The sequence below is a fragment of the Ursus americanus genome, chromosome 29, assembly GCF_024610735.1.
Source record: "Ursus americanus isolate L20-20 chromosome 29, mUrsAme1.1.p, whole genome shotgun sequence".
Classification (NCBI taxonomy): Eukaryota; Metazoa; Chordata; class Mammalia; order Carnivora; family Ursidae; genus Ursus; species Ursus americanus.
Genome location: NC_142155.1, coordinates 5,396,714 through 5,411,648, shown reverse-complemented (window position 1 = coordinate 5,411,648; position 14,935 = coordinate 5,396,714). Strand labels below are relative to the sequence as shown.

At 37.4% G+C, this 14,935-nt stretch overlaps 1 long non-coding RNA gene across 2 annotated transcripts in view; it reads left to right on the top strand.

Moving 5' to 3' along the window:
* The window catches only part of LOC123796609 (uncharacterized), a 32,132-nt gene extending 18,446 nt beyond the window's left edge, over positions 1-13,686 (top strand). For both annotated transcript variants that reach the window (XR_006780794.2, XR_006780793.2), the window contains exons 3-4: positions 5,468-5,680; positions 11,726-13,686. This is a non-coding gene — a long non-coding RNA (uncharacterized LOC123796609). The remainder of the gene's footprint in view (positions 1-5,467; positions 5,681-11,725) is intronic.
* Positions 13,687-14,935: the final 1,249 nt, after the last annotated feature.

Genomic DNA, 14,935 nt, shown 5'->3' with positions numbered 1-14,935 from the left:
GAGCAAATCAAACTCAAAGAAAGAAGAAGGGTGGAAGTGATAAAGACTAGAATTGAAATAAACAAAATAGAGAAGAGAAACATGATACAGGAAATCAGGGAAACTAAAAGTTAGTTCTTTGAAGAGATCAATAAAACTGACATATTTAACTAGACTGACCAAGATAAAGAGAGAAGATTTAATTACTAAAATTAGGAATGAAATAGAGGACATTGTTAGCAACCTTACAGAAATAAAAAAGCTTGAAATACTATAAATAATTATATGTAAACAAATTTGATTGCCTAGATAAAATGGACAAATTCTTATGAAGATACAAATTGCCTACACTGACCCAAGAAGAAATAGAAAATATACATTGATCTATAATAAGCAAGAAGGTTGAATAAGTAATCAAAAACCTTGTATCGAAGAAAAGCCTGGGACCATTTGGCTCCATTGGTGAATTCTACAAAGTATTTATAGAAAAATTAGCACAAATCCTTCAAAAACTCTTCCAAAAAATAGGAGAAAAGGAACACTTCCTAACTCATTCTGTGAAGCCACTATTACCCTGATACAAAAGCCAGATAAGGACAACACATGAAAAGAAAACTACAGACCAATATCCCTTGTGAATCTTCAACAAAATACTAGTAAACCAAATCCAGCAATGTATTGAAAGAATTACATAAAATGATCAAGTGGGATTTGTTCCAGGAATCCAAAGTTGTTTCAACATAAAAAAAATGAATCAATGAAATATACCATATTATAGAATAAAGGGGAAAAAAAAACCCTCAACATGATCATTTCAATAGAAGCAGAAAAAGCATTTCTGATAAAAATATTCAATAAAGTAGGGGCAGAAGGGAATATCCTCAAAGTAATAAATATCTATGAAAAACCCATAGCTGATATCATACTTAATTGAAAAAGGCTGAAAGCTTTCCCCCTAAAATCAGGAACAAGCAAAGAATGTCTGCTTTTATGACTTCTGTTCAATGGGAGGGGAAGGGGAGAATCCAAGTGGAGTGAAAGAAATAAAAATACCTCTATATTATAGTTAAGTTCAACAAGTTTGCAGGATACAAGATCAATATACAAAAGTGAGTTGTGCTCTATACATTAGATTAAGTAATCCAAAAATGAAATTAAGAAAATTATTTCACTTATAAAAGTATGAACAAGAATAAAATACTTTGGAATAAATTTAGCCAAAGAGGCACAAGATTTGTACACTAAAAATTGACATTGCTGAAAGAAATTAAAGAATGCCTAAATAAATGGAAAGACACCCAGTGCTCTTGGATTGGAAGACTTACTATTGTTAAGATGGCAATACCACTCAAATTAACCCACAGATACAATGCAATCCCAATAAAAATTTCAACTGTCTTTTTTTTAAACAGAAATGGAGAAGCTAATCCTAAAATTCATATGGAATTGCAAGGAACCTCAAGTAGTCAAAATAATCTTAAATAAGAAGAACAAAGTTAGAGGACTCACACTTCCTGATTTCAAACCTTACTTCAGAAAAATCAAAGCAATGTGGTACTGGCATAAGCATAAATCTATAGGTCATGGCATAGAATCAGAGTCCAGAAATTAACTCATACATCTGTTGTCAATTGATTTTGGACAAGGGCGCCAAAACCATTCAAATGGGGGAAGAAATAGTCTTTTCAACAAATAATGCTGGGACAGTTTGATATCCACATGCAAATGAATGAATCTGGACCCCTTTCTCATACAATATGCAAAAATTAATTCAAAAGGAATCAAAGACCTAAATGTAATATCTGAAACTATAAAACTCTTAGAGGAGAACATATGTGTAAATCTTTATGACCTTTGACTAGGCAATGGCTTCTTAGACAACACCAAAACCACAAACAACCAAAGATAAAATAGCTACATTGGACTTCATCAAAATTAAAAACTTTGGGGTGCCTGGATGGCTCAGTCGGTAGAGCATGCAGCTCTTGAACTCAGGGTTGTTAAGTTCAAGCGCCACCCTGGGTGGAGAGATTACTTAAAAATAAGATCTTTAGGGGCGCCTGGGTAGTGCAGTCGTTAAGCGTCTGCCTTCGGCTCAGGGCGTGATCCTGGCGTTCTGGGATCGAGTCCCACATTGGGCTGCTCTACTGGGAGCCTGCTTCTTCCTCTCCCACTCCCCCTGCTTGTGTTCCCTCTCTCGCTGGCTATCTCTCTGTCAAATAAATAAATAAAATCTTTTAAAAAAAAATAAGATCTTTAAAAAAAAATTAGAAACTTCTTTGCATCAAAGCACATACACATCCAGAAAAGTGAAAACCCAACCCACATTATGGGAGAAAATATTTTATCACAAATCTGACAAGGATCTAGTATCCAGAATATATAAAAAATTTTTAATTCAACAATAATTAGAAAGGGGCAAAAGATTTGAGTGGACATTTCTCCAAAGTAGATATATGAATGGCCAAAAGGCATATGAAAAGATACTCAACATCATTAGTCCCTAGGAAAATGCAAATCAAAACCACAGTGAGATATTACTTCACAGCCATTAGGATGGCTATAGAAATAAAAAAAGAAAAGAACAAGCATTAGTGAGGATTTGGAGAAATTGGAATCCTCTTACTCTGCTGGTGGGAAAGTAAAATGGCCCAGCCACTTTGGAAACTGTTTGCAGTTCCCGAAAAGGTTAAATATAGTATTACAATATGATTTTACCCCTGGCTCTAAAAACACACGTTCATACAAAAACTTGTACCTGAATGTTCATAACAGTATTATTCATCGTAGCCAAAAGTTGAAAACATCCCAAATATCCATAAACTGTTATCAATGGATAAACAATGTGTGGTATATCCATACAATGGAATATTTTTCAGCCATAAAGATCATGAAGTACTGATACATGGCACCACAGGGAAGAACACTGAAGTATTGATACATGCTACCACAGGGATGAACTAAGTGAAAGAAACCAGACACAGAAGGCTATATATTGCATGTTTCCATTTCTATTTCCATAATAGGCAAATCCTAGAGACATAGAGTAAATTAGTGGTTGCCAGGAGCTGAAGGAAAGAGGAATGAAGAATGATTGCTGAGGGGAATAAGATGTCTTTTTGGGGTGATGGAAAAGTTCTGGAATTAGCAGTGATGCTTATACGACTTTGTAAATATACTAACAACGATTGAATTTTATGCTTTAAAATAGTGAATTTTATGGTATGTGAATTACATCTAAATTTAAACAAACATGAGGAAGGAGGCAGAAGAGCATCGAAGAAAGAGATGCAATGTTGCTAGCCTTGAAAAGTGAGAAGGGACCATGAGAGCAGGGAAGGTGGAAGGAGTGAAGGTGAAGGAGTGTAGTGAAGTTAGGGGTAACAGGAATGGCAGCCACAGCATTGAATCCAAATTTTTTGAGGAGAGTGAAGAAATCTTGAATACTCATTTTGGAGAATGGGAGAATAAATTGACCAGTGGGATATAGTAGTATTTTTGCCCTTTTCAAGAGCCTATTTAAGGATTTATCTGTAGTAGTTTGCTACTGTTGTCTTAAGTTGTTCACAAATTATTTTATGTGTCTTAGACTTTTCACCCCAAATTGTATTTTAAAACTCTTCTGATTTTCTCTTGATGCCTAGAACAGGGTTGAGAAAGCATTTAGAAATATTTTTGGGTTGATTAACTGGAGTATTCAATTAATCAGAATATCATAGTTCCCAACCTTTCCAAATAAAGGAGGTTTACTATAACATGTTTGTAAAAGGCAAATAATCTAGATGTCTGTCCCCAATTCTGATTTCAGTAGAAGGCTTCCATTAAAAACAGGCAAACAAACAAAAGGTCAGTTACAGAATATCTGTTTTAAAGTTCAGAAGAAAAAAACAAAAAGACTTTATCCCACAAAAGCTAGAAGAACTTTTATTTTGAAGTTAACAAACCTCTTTATTTTTTAAGTTTATAGATTCTTTACCATTGGAATATACATTCACACTGGTGTCGAACAGTGAGAAAGCAAAATCCTTTTTGAGGAAGCAGATGGTGAAATATGACATGAAGCGTGACTCTGGGCAGAGATAAGGAGCCTCCTTCTGAACTCCTTCTCTACCTGTTAGAGCCCACAAAAATGTGTGTCTTTGAAATTGAACTTCTCTGAGACCCTGTTCCATTCAAGAGGCTGATGAAAAATGTGACCATATAGCTACAAATGGAAGTCTCAGAGTATGTGAAACATAGCAACCAGGAGAAAGTTCCAAGGAAATCACCCAGCAACAATCAGGAACTTGAAAACAAAGCAATCCGGTAACCAAAACATAACCCAGACCTGCCAAGGAGTCAAGGAAAAAAAAAACAACACTCGATGCAGCGTGGAGATGCTCTGTGTCAGGTTAAAGGCAGCAGAGTAACAAGACTTGTACTTGCTTACTCATATTTACTGTATGCCTACTACGTGCCAGTGCTTTGATGCAGGAATTCTGATTTGAACAAGAAACAGTCCCTGTCTTCAATAAAATAATAATAATAATGTATTCTTTAAACCCCAACAACACAGTGTGGTAAATGCAAAGGTAGGTCATCAGCAGAGTGCCATGGGAACACAGGGTTGGGGAGTTAAGAGCCATGTTTAATTTGAGGTGTCTTTAGGACACTCAAGTGGATCTACTCATTTGGCAGTTGTATTTACAGGTCAGAGGTTGGAGCAGACAACCTGAATGGTGATGCTGGTGATAGGAATGTGTATAGATTGTAGTGGAAGTTGTGAGTTTGGAGAAAACCACGGAGAAACTCATGAAAATGAACTAAGAGCTCTGGGGAGCATTGGCATTTAAAAGAGAAGCCAGAAGAAAGGAAGATGGAAGGAGGTAAATAGAAATCAACCGGAAAAAGAAGCAGCAGGAGACGGAGGGAAGAGAGGGCACCAAGAAGAAGTCAATGTTGCACAACACTCCAAAGTTTACATTGAATTTGAAACCAAGGAGGTCATTGGTGACATTCATCAGACCAGTTTAGATCAGTGCTGGGTGGAAGCCAAGTTACTGTTGTTGAGAATTTATGCTGGTTGAGGAAGGAGGGGAGCAAACGTAAATATTTCCATGGTATTGTAAAGAAGAGTGTTACAGTGTTTACATTTGAATGGCACCCTTTGACACAGACCTGCTAGTGGCTATTAAAGTTATCACTCTAGGCTGTATAAAGACTCCTCCCTCACTTAAGATCTGTGATCAAACCCTGAGAAGCCAGGAGAGAGTGCAAAGTGAACTGACACTTTACAACAGTGATTGAGTGCAAGGTCCTATAAGTACATGATTTCATTTAATTCTTACAAAAACCTTACAATAAAGTTATGTTAGCTTAAGAGTCAAAGTAATAATAAAAGTGACATGTAAGTTAAATAGCGTTCCTACTAACCTCAATGATCATCACTTTGCTTTGATTTAATAGCCTCAGAAAGACCTTTTATTTCTCTTGCTCATGGTTCTTTCAGATTTTGAAAAGCCTTTGGCCATCAGTTGTCGGAATATTGCATTTAGGGTTTGTTGCAAGCTGCATCATGGGATCATTGCCTACATCAGAGCAACTGCATCATGGGATCATTGCCTACATCAGAGCAACTGCATCATGGGATCATTGCCTACATCAGAGCAACTTGCTGTTGGGGCTCAGGTCTGCTCACTTGGCTGATTCATCTTCTTCCCAGGTGATCCTCAAACTACTGTTTCTTTCAACCTCTATTTTTCCCCCTTTTGGTCTTGATCTGAAAAGATTGTGTTGTGTCTAGAAGCTGTGTCCAATCCTATGATGATTTTCTTCTCCTGGAAAAATGTACTCTGAGGATCTAGTTTAAATTATTCACCTGCTACTTGTATTCCGATTTCATATCAGGTTAAGCTGTGTGAAACTGCTGTTTTGGGAGGTCAAAAAAATTAAATGCCAGAAATTCCCCGTAGGCTTTTGGTGATCACTTGAGCTTCGTGGAGGAAGTGATGGGAATATTGATTCTTGGTATCTTAATTTTTATGCAATTTTTGTGTATTTAGCTTCTATTTTAAGATTTGTGTTGTTTACATAATTAGTAAGTTCGGTCTATTATTTTAGTGCCTAGGGGGTACAGTCACTTTCATAGAACAGGACCTCAAAATGGAATAGGTTAACTGAGGAATTCTGTTTAAAGCTCTCTCTTGTTTAGAGAATGTATATCCAAGAAGCTGAGTTTTTATAGCAGTTTTTGAAATAAGAAACTATCAAGAACTGGTCTTTCCAGCCCACCTGTGAACAGCTCTAGGCACTTAAATCAGGTCTTTGTGTTGCTGAGTAATGTACCTTAGACAAATTCAGATCTGAAGCTAAACCTTACCCCATTTTCAATTTCTCAAACAACGTGTGAACAAAACCATATTTACTTTAAGTATCAAGCTGTGTGTTTATGTTGACAAAAAATATTAAGATGAAATCACATAGACTAAATACCTACTTGTTATTTGGTTTAAGAATTCATTTAAATACATTCTTATTTCCTTGAGGCTTAGACTCTTAGATCAGAAAGCCTATTTATGTTACACTTTAAAATCAAGCTATTAAACAATTCACTGAACACAAGCAGAATTCATCACCTCCTTCAAATCATTCTGGAGTAGAATGAAAGAACCTCAAAGTGGAAAGTCATCAAATCCAATCCCAATCCCTTATGTTTGAAGAGCCTATAAAACAGCTTCCATATAAGAGTTAATGAAGATATTACTTATACTTTAAATAAATATGACTTTAACTTCAATCCATTTGTCCTAACTATAATCTCTGGTTCCAACATAAACATATCTAATCCACTTGTAAGTGACGATCATTCTGATCTTTTAGGAAAACTATGATACCCCTTCTAAGGTCAGAATTATTGTGTGATTTTGATGTGTAGTGTTGTTTGGGGGGGAAGGGAACACACAATATACTTCCATTCTTATGTTTCCAGTCATAATTTCTACCTTGCCATGTGATAGTGATATTTGTGTGCCCAAAAAAGCCCCAAGTTCAGTTTGTGATGTTTGAAAATAGACATATATTTAATATCAAACAATAATATATAAAATAATTCATATAATTGATTCTTATACTTACTAGTATCTTTATTTGGGAAAAATAGTACTGAATCTAGAAGAAAAGAAATGAAAGGACTAGACAAGTGGTCCCCAAATCTAAAGAAGTGTTTAAGAAATGTTTTCTTATTAAGGAATTCAGAGAAAAAAAAATAAAGTTGGAAATAGAAAAGGTATAATTAGCCCTGAAAGTGGTCACTTGTTAAAAATAAGACAAACCTTTTTGGGAAGAAGAAAGGAAATGGTTGCCTATGGGCTAATATTGTTGTAGGAGAACTCTCAAGCATTGCAAGGGCAGGACTATGAAAGTGTGCATAGCCAGTTTTAAATTAACTGTGCTAAGTGAAGTCTGAGGGGTTCCAAGCTATCAAAGCGTGTAATGGTTTAGGAATGGAGTTTTGTCTAAAATCCTTAGTAAATTACCAATATGGAGAGTGGGAGAAGCCTTGGTGTTGGGCGCTGTTAGTTGAGGCATAGAAGAAACACAACAAGGTGAAGTAGAACAGATTCCAGAGGCATAAAAGGAGAAACAGGGATGGCAAGTCTTGGCCTTTCATACCTGTGACCTTATCCTAGTGTGGTGTAGTCAGAGAACGTTAGAGCTGGAAATGACCTTGAGAACCTCGGCTTCTACTGCTTCATTTTCAGATGACAAAATTGAGCCTCCGAGAAAAGCTATATGATGGTAGACAGGGATTTGAACTGAGTAATCTTGTTCCCATTCTTGATGAACAAATTATATTATTTAATATCATCTAAGCTGTTCTCATTAGTTATTGCTAAGGTGTTATTATAATAAAAGTGATGCAGTGGGTGCGTGTAAATGGGAATGAGCAGTGGTATCATCATTACTATTTTCACTGAGCTTTTGAAAATGAAACTCCACATCCATCCTAGATCAAATATTTGAATAATCCCCTAGAAGCCTAAAGACCAGATTCTAGATCAAACCTCTAAACTGCTTTGTTTGTCCAATTTCTGGCCTTCAACATTCTTGGTGGGAAATGATTATCGACCCTCCTCAAAGAGGGTATATTGACAAAGCACAGGTTTTAACGCCTCCATTGGATGTTGCATGGAGAATCAGAGCTGATGCTCTTCTTTGCAAGTGAGAGGCCATGGTGGGCAGATAGGTCAGAAAACGCCAAATCTTTGGACTCATCATCCTTCATCATCATCCTTCTGTAAGCCACCCTCATTGGTGGGACAGAGCACTACCAAATGTCTTGACAGAGCTCTCGTCAGCAGAAGTGTCCAGCTCCCAGAAATGAATCCAGTTCATGGTGTTTGCTCTTTGCTCCTGGTGACAGGCCCTTCCAGGGGCTGCTCCACTTGTCAGCCACATCTCCTGAGGAGAGAATGCTCTTCTAGAGTCTTCCAAGTGCCAAGCTCAAGCTCCTTCAGGAACAAGACAGCTCTATTATTTTTTCTAAAGGCTTCTCATGTTGCAGCTCCTGTTTTATTGCAGTGTTTTCTGAACTTGGGCTTCAGATGCCTGAGAAGCCATTGAATTACCCCAAGAAAATGTGAATCAGTATTTACATCAAGTATGTCTGTAACTGAAAAAATAACATTAATTAATGGTTATTGTGCTTAATATCCTGCACTGTGCCAAAGCCCATTGTATACATTTTCTCATTTAATCTTCACAAAAATGCGGGGCACCTGGGTGGCTGACCTGGTTAAGCATCCAACTCTTGATCTCAGCTCAGGTCTTTATTTCAGGGTTGTGAGTTTGAGCCCTGCATTGGGCTCCATGCTGGATTTGGAGCCTACTTATCAATAAGTAGATAGATAGATAGATAGATAGATAGATAGATGATAGATAGATAGATAGATAGATAGATAGATAGATAGAAAAAATCTTCACAAAAGTGCTATGAAGTTGATAGAGTGGCTACTTCTATTTTGTAGATGAGGAAACTCGGCCTCAGAGATGTTAAATAAATTGCTTAAGATCACAAAGCTAGCAGATGGACAGTAGTCAAACCCAGGCCCTCGAATTTCAGAGTCTATAGTCTTAACCATGGTATATCTCTTACATATGTGCAATTACTTTTTTACAAATATCTGTATACATTTTGATTAAAAAGTTATAGATTTAAAAGCATTATACAATTTATAGTAGATGTTTGTTATTTTGTCTTTTCATTATTTTTCTACACTGAAAATTCCTCAACTATTAATGCTTGATACATGGTATATTATTTTTTAAGAGCTTTCTTAAGAGTCTTGCTCAAAGCCTTTTAAAAATATAATAGAGAAAAATAACTTTGTAAGTTGATGGAACATCACACTAACCCTAATCTCTTTTAGCAGCATTCTGCTGTACCTTGGGAAGGGACCCCACCACTGATTATGCCCTTGACTGAAATGAGCACCAAGACACCTTTCAGTAAAGACCTTGAGTTACATTAATCACCAACTCTGACACAAATAAATTGAAATAAAATAAGGAGAAATGATTTTAATTGACTAGCTATTTTATTCATTTGTTTATTCAGCCTTCTAACAAATTTTTATTGGCTCCTAGCAGTCATTGAGTTAGAAACTAACTCAAGAAATGGTCTTGGGCAATTGCAAGACAATATGATACCTGACTAGTTATTTTGCCTGTTAAAACTCTTTCCTTATTTTTTGTATTTATATTCTATCTACTCTCACTGAAAAGAAATCACTTAGCAAATGGAAAACTTAAGAAATACAGATGTTAGAATTTCACTTCAAAGAATCATCAGGTCCCACTTTGCCTGCTCCCCAGGCTTCCAAAATTTCACTGGCTGTGGGTTACTCTACAGGGGTGTTAGATATGCTAGCTGCTAGCTACATCTTTGAATCCAGTTTGGCACATACTATATGTGTGCTCTGTTCAGGTGCAGATGGGGATTCCAGGAAAAGTTCTCAAAGAGCTTTTACTTCTGCTTTTGATTCTTTTTTTTTTTTTTAAAGATTCTATTCATTTATTCGACAGAGATAGAGACAGCCAGCGAGAGAGGGAACACAAGCAGGGGGAATGGGAGAGGAAGAAGCAGGCTCATAGCGGAGGAGCCTGATGTGGGGTTCGATCCCAGAACGCCGGGATCACGCCCTGAGCCGAAGGCAGACGCTCAACCGCTGTGCCACCCAGGCGCCCCTTCTGCTTTTGATTCTAAAGAGAAATCCTGAGTAATAGATTTTTAGGAAATTCTATTTCAAATTTTTAAGTTAGAATCAGGAGCCAGGCCAGACAGAAAGAATTTAAGGAGCTTTTGATTATCTAGAAATCTGCCTCAAGACAGATTTGCTATCCCAGTGACATGGCCCACATGTAAAAACTGGGTTTGCTACTACCTCTGGGCTTGAAGCCCATTGTGAGTAAACTGCCAGGTACAGCATGCTTGTGAGAACCCTTCCTTGCTTTTTAGGACTCCTCTTTCCCACAGTCTGTGTTTCTATCCTGAATGCTTTGACAGTGTGGAAGCCCTGCTACTGGCCAGCAGACTTGCTTGGTACTGTCTGCTCAAGTCACCTGTCCCAAATCCTGCAAAATCCTTCCTACCTGTTAGGATCCCTATTAGATGGTTTGAAATACCATGGCTTATCTTTCACCTGAATGTTGCTCTTTCCATGGATAATTATTTTCATTAATTTGACAAATATTTATTGAGTGTCAGGCACTGTTCTAGGACCTGGGAATATAATAGTGAACAAAAATAGAACAAAACAATAAACCCCGCCTTCATGGAATATTCTATAGATACCAAATTCTGGTGAACTGGGTTCCTTCTTCATTTGCCACCACTAAATACTTTTCCCTGTACCTGAAAACCCTATTTCTAGGTTGTAATTCTCTATAGTCTGCTGTCCCACTGCAGTAAAGAGATTCCATCTTTCTATAAAATAAGAGTGTTACATGAAAAAAGGGTACACAACCAAGAGCAAGTACATAGAGCTAGCAAAAACCTGGAGATCAAAATGAGTTAAGGTTTGCAAAACTGTGGGAAGCAATAAGTATAACTTTTAAAGTTTGCTTTAAAAAAAGGAACTAAGAGGCAGTAGGCCCATTGGGTGGCATCAAGGCAGCAGTGATCTATTGTTGAAATAGAAAAAAACCATGCTATTAAAGCTCAGTTTTACTTCTGTCTCCTTACTGGAGAAAGGAGAGACACATTAGCAAAAGAAAGGGAAGCCCAAGGTGGAAGAACTTAGTTACTTTAAATAGTCTCTTAGTTCTAATAAACTGCATCCCAACGTTTTGTGAAAAATGTGCAAATTACATTGTTGATCCAATCTGAAAAGTAGAACTCTGAAGAATGGTAGAAATGCCACTTTACTGGAGATGCATAAGTACTGTCTCTATTTTTAAAAAGTAGAAGGGAAATTTTTCATAATCAATGCCAGTGACTTGATGTTGGATTTTTAAAAGGTGTATAAACTATTGACTAATAGACAAGGCCCATAGACCTTTTTTGTGTGTGTGTGTGGACTTATGGATCACACCTGTGATGTGGCCACTGCCAGAGTGGTCTTCGTGTGTTGGCCTTGGGCATGAAGGCCCCAGGAGTGGCACCTGAATCTTCTTCAGTTGCTCCAGGTCTTTACAGAGCTTGTTTTCCAGACCATTAGCCAGGACCTGCATGTAATTTTCATCCTTCATGTCATTCTGTCTGTTCTAGAAGCAGTCTGTGATCTTGTATTGGCTTGGATTCTGCATGAAGGTGATCACTTCATCCTCAGTGACCTCTATTTATGAATCAAAGTGTATGTTCCTCAACCCCACACAAGAATGTCTTTGTCCCACAACCTTATTGGCAATGATGGCAAAAGCTATTTTCAGCAGTCCAACAAATGGTGGTGGTGAGTACTCAGAAAATGTGCAGGAATTTCTGAGTTCCCTAGTAGTGTGGTGGTAGGCAGGCCTCCTGTGGAAGGAGATGTTGGATTTTAAAGAGTTGGTTTGGAAGCTTAGGTCAGGAGTGGGCATACGATGACCCACAGTCCAAATCCAGCCCATTGCTTATTTTTGTCAATGAAGTTTTATTGCAACAAAGCTATGCCCCTTTGTTTATGACTACTTTTGTGCTCTAAGAGCATTTTTTTTTGAGAATTTGCAACAGAGACCATAGGACTTGCAAAAGCCTATTTTTACTAAGTGTAAAATTTGCTATATTTACTATGTGTCCCTTTATAGAAAAAATTTGCTAATCCCTGCTCTTGGTAAGGAAGCATGGGAACTAGGACTTGAGTTTGCTGAGAACTGTCTAATGAAACAATTTTGGGGTGGGGGAGGGGTCAGGTTTACTGGATATATAGATCAGAGAAATGCTGTTCACGTTGAACACCCGGTGTTCCTGAAAATTCAACCATCATTTCTAGAGTATTTATTATATGCCAGGCACTGGGAATGTGACTATGAATAATTGTTGGGTAGAGGAGACACATCTATAAAGGAATAATTCCAAATAAAGTTGTACTTGCTATGAGAGGGGTGTGTTCAGAATGATGAGAGATCTCTGAGTGGGGAGTTTACTAACCTTAAGACAAAGTGCAAGTTGAATACTAAAGAATGAGTGGGAATTAGGTCCTTGGTGAAGTAAGATATTCCAAACAGATCTGTTTCAGCAGTGGTACAGAGCACAAGGTAGTATGTTTAGTGGGAGAATAGAACTCAATGTGATATTGTTATAAAGTGCAAAGTGAGAAATGGCAGGTGATGGAGGTTGAGGCCATGTTCAGAGAAGGAATTTTTGCCGAGTTGATGAACTCGAACTTTATTATAGAAGCAAAAGAGAAATACTGAAGTGTTTTATTTGCTGGAGTAAAATCGTCACATTTGCAAATTAGATGAGCCTCTTTGGCAATGATGTAAGTAAAAATAAGAACCCAGGAGCCTGGCTTAGGTGACATTGGTAGAATCCAATCAAGAAGAGGTTAGTGCCTGAACTAGGGTAGTGATGGTATGGGTTAAAAAGAGGAACAGATGTGAGAAATATAGGATGTGAGACAGACACACTTTAGGGATGTTTGATTTAATGATGCAAAAGTACGATAAGTCAAGAATAATTCATAGATTTCTGGTATGGTACCTAGATAAATCATGTTATCAATAGCTGATATGGGAAAATTAAGAAGAGAATCAAGTTTGGGCATTGGAGAGATGATGAACCAGTTCTGAACATGTTGATGTGAGGAACTTGTAGGTTATCTATTTGGAGATTTCTAGCAACAGTTATATCTGAAGCTTAGGAGGAAGATGGGACCAGCCAGCCATGTGTAGAACTAGTGGTTGAAAATATACTGGAAAAGCATGTACATTAGAAAAGCAGGGATCCCAGTGGAACCATCAAGAAGTCCAACATTGTTGAGCGATGAACAGAGGAGAAGTAACCTGTAAACAAGACCAACAAGGAACTATTAAAAAGTCAGGAAGATGGATGGAACTAGAGGGTATTATGCTAAGCGAAATAAGTCAATCAGAGAAAGACAATTATCATATGATCTCACTGATATGTGGAATTTAAGAAACAAGGCAGAGGATTGTAGGGGAAGAGAGGGGAAGAATGAAACAAAATGAAACCAGGAAAGGAGACAAACCATAAGAGACTCTTAATCATAGAAAACAAACTGAGGGTTGCTGGAGGGGAGAGGAGTGGAGGGATGGGGTAACTGGATGATGGACATTGGGGAGGGTATGTGTTGTAATGAACACTGGGTATTATATAAGACTGATGAATCGCAGACCTGTACCTCTGAAACAAATAATACATTATATGTTAATTGAATTTAAATTTTAAAAGAAGAAAACAAAAGTCAGGAAGAGGGCTCATTTTCCACAAATCCCTTATGAAAAATGGATAAATGTGGTCTGGATAAAAGTAAAATTAGGCAAACTGAAACTATTTGAATGAGTACATCCAAATGCACTGATTAATGCCCAATGTCAGCCTGGAGAGAGGACCCTAGAAGTGAGAAGCAAGACTCTCCACTGTATTTAGCATTTCAATTAATGTCTTAGATAAAAAACACCTCCTTAAATGTTTGAACTACGAGAAGCTGAGAGGAATAAAAAACCTATTACATAAAAAAATTAGGAGGTGAGAAAATCTTGAATGACTACAGCCATAGGTTCTATCTAATAAAACAAAATTTTAAAAGGATTAGAATTTCAGTAGTAAAGTGTATGATGGGAAAATGTGACTTAGCATTTTATCATAGAAAGAAAAAACTTAAAGGAACTAGTTGATAATTCAGTTAAAATAAGTCAACAGCATGAAGTAGCTGCAAAAAAGAAGTAAGCTGATTTAGACTGATTTAATTGGAGAATAGTGTCTACAACAGTGGTTCTCAAACTTTCCTGCACATGATAATCCGTTGGGGAATTTTTATCACTCCTTCTGCTCCATACCAATTAAGTCAAAATCTTGGGGTTGGGGGGTGGGTGGTGGGGCCTAGGCATCAGTAGAAATCCCGAGGTGATTCCAGTGTGCAGCCATATTTGAGAAAAAGTGAATAGGATTGAAAACAAAAAGTAGGATAATGTTTTTAACTAGAAGCAGGAGACATAAAATCACCCGGGGGTATTGTTCAAAATACACATGGCAGAACCCCTTCTTCCCGAGGTTCCAATAAGCCTTTTAGTTGGGATTCTGAGGCACCACCCTTCTCCACCTGGGTTGAGAACCACTGGTCTAGAATAGCTCTACTCTGTATTGCTCAGACCATCCCTAAGGTCTTGAGTTTGTTCTGGCTACCTCCCTTGACAAAGGCCAGTAGATTAGAAGTCTCAAACTGGTGGCCACAGGCCAGATCTTTGTTTGGTCCTGGGAGACAGGGAACAGTAGGGATTGGGAGGGTGGTAGCTAAAAAAAGTGAAGCATTGTTAATAT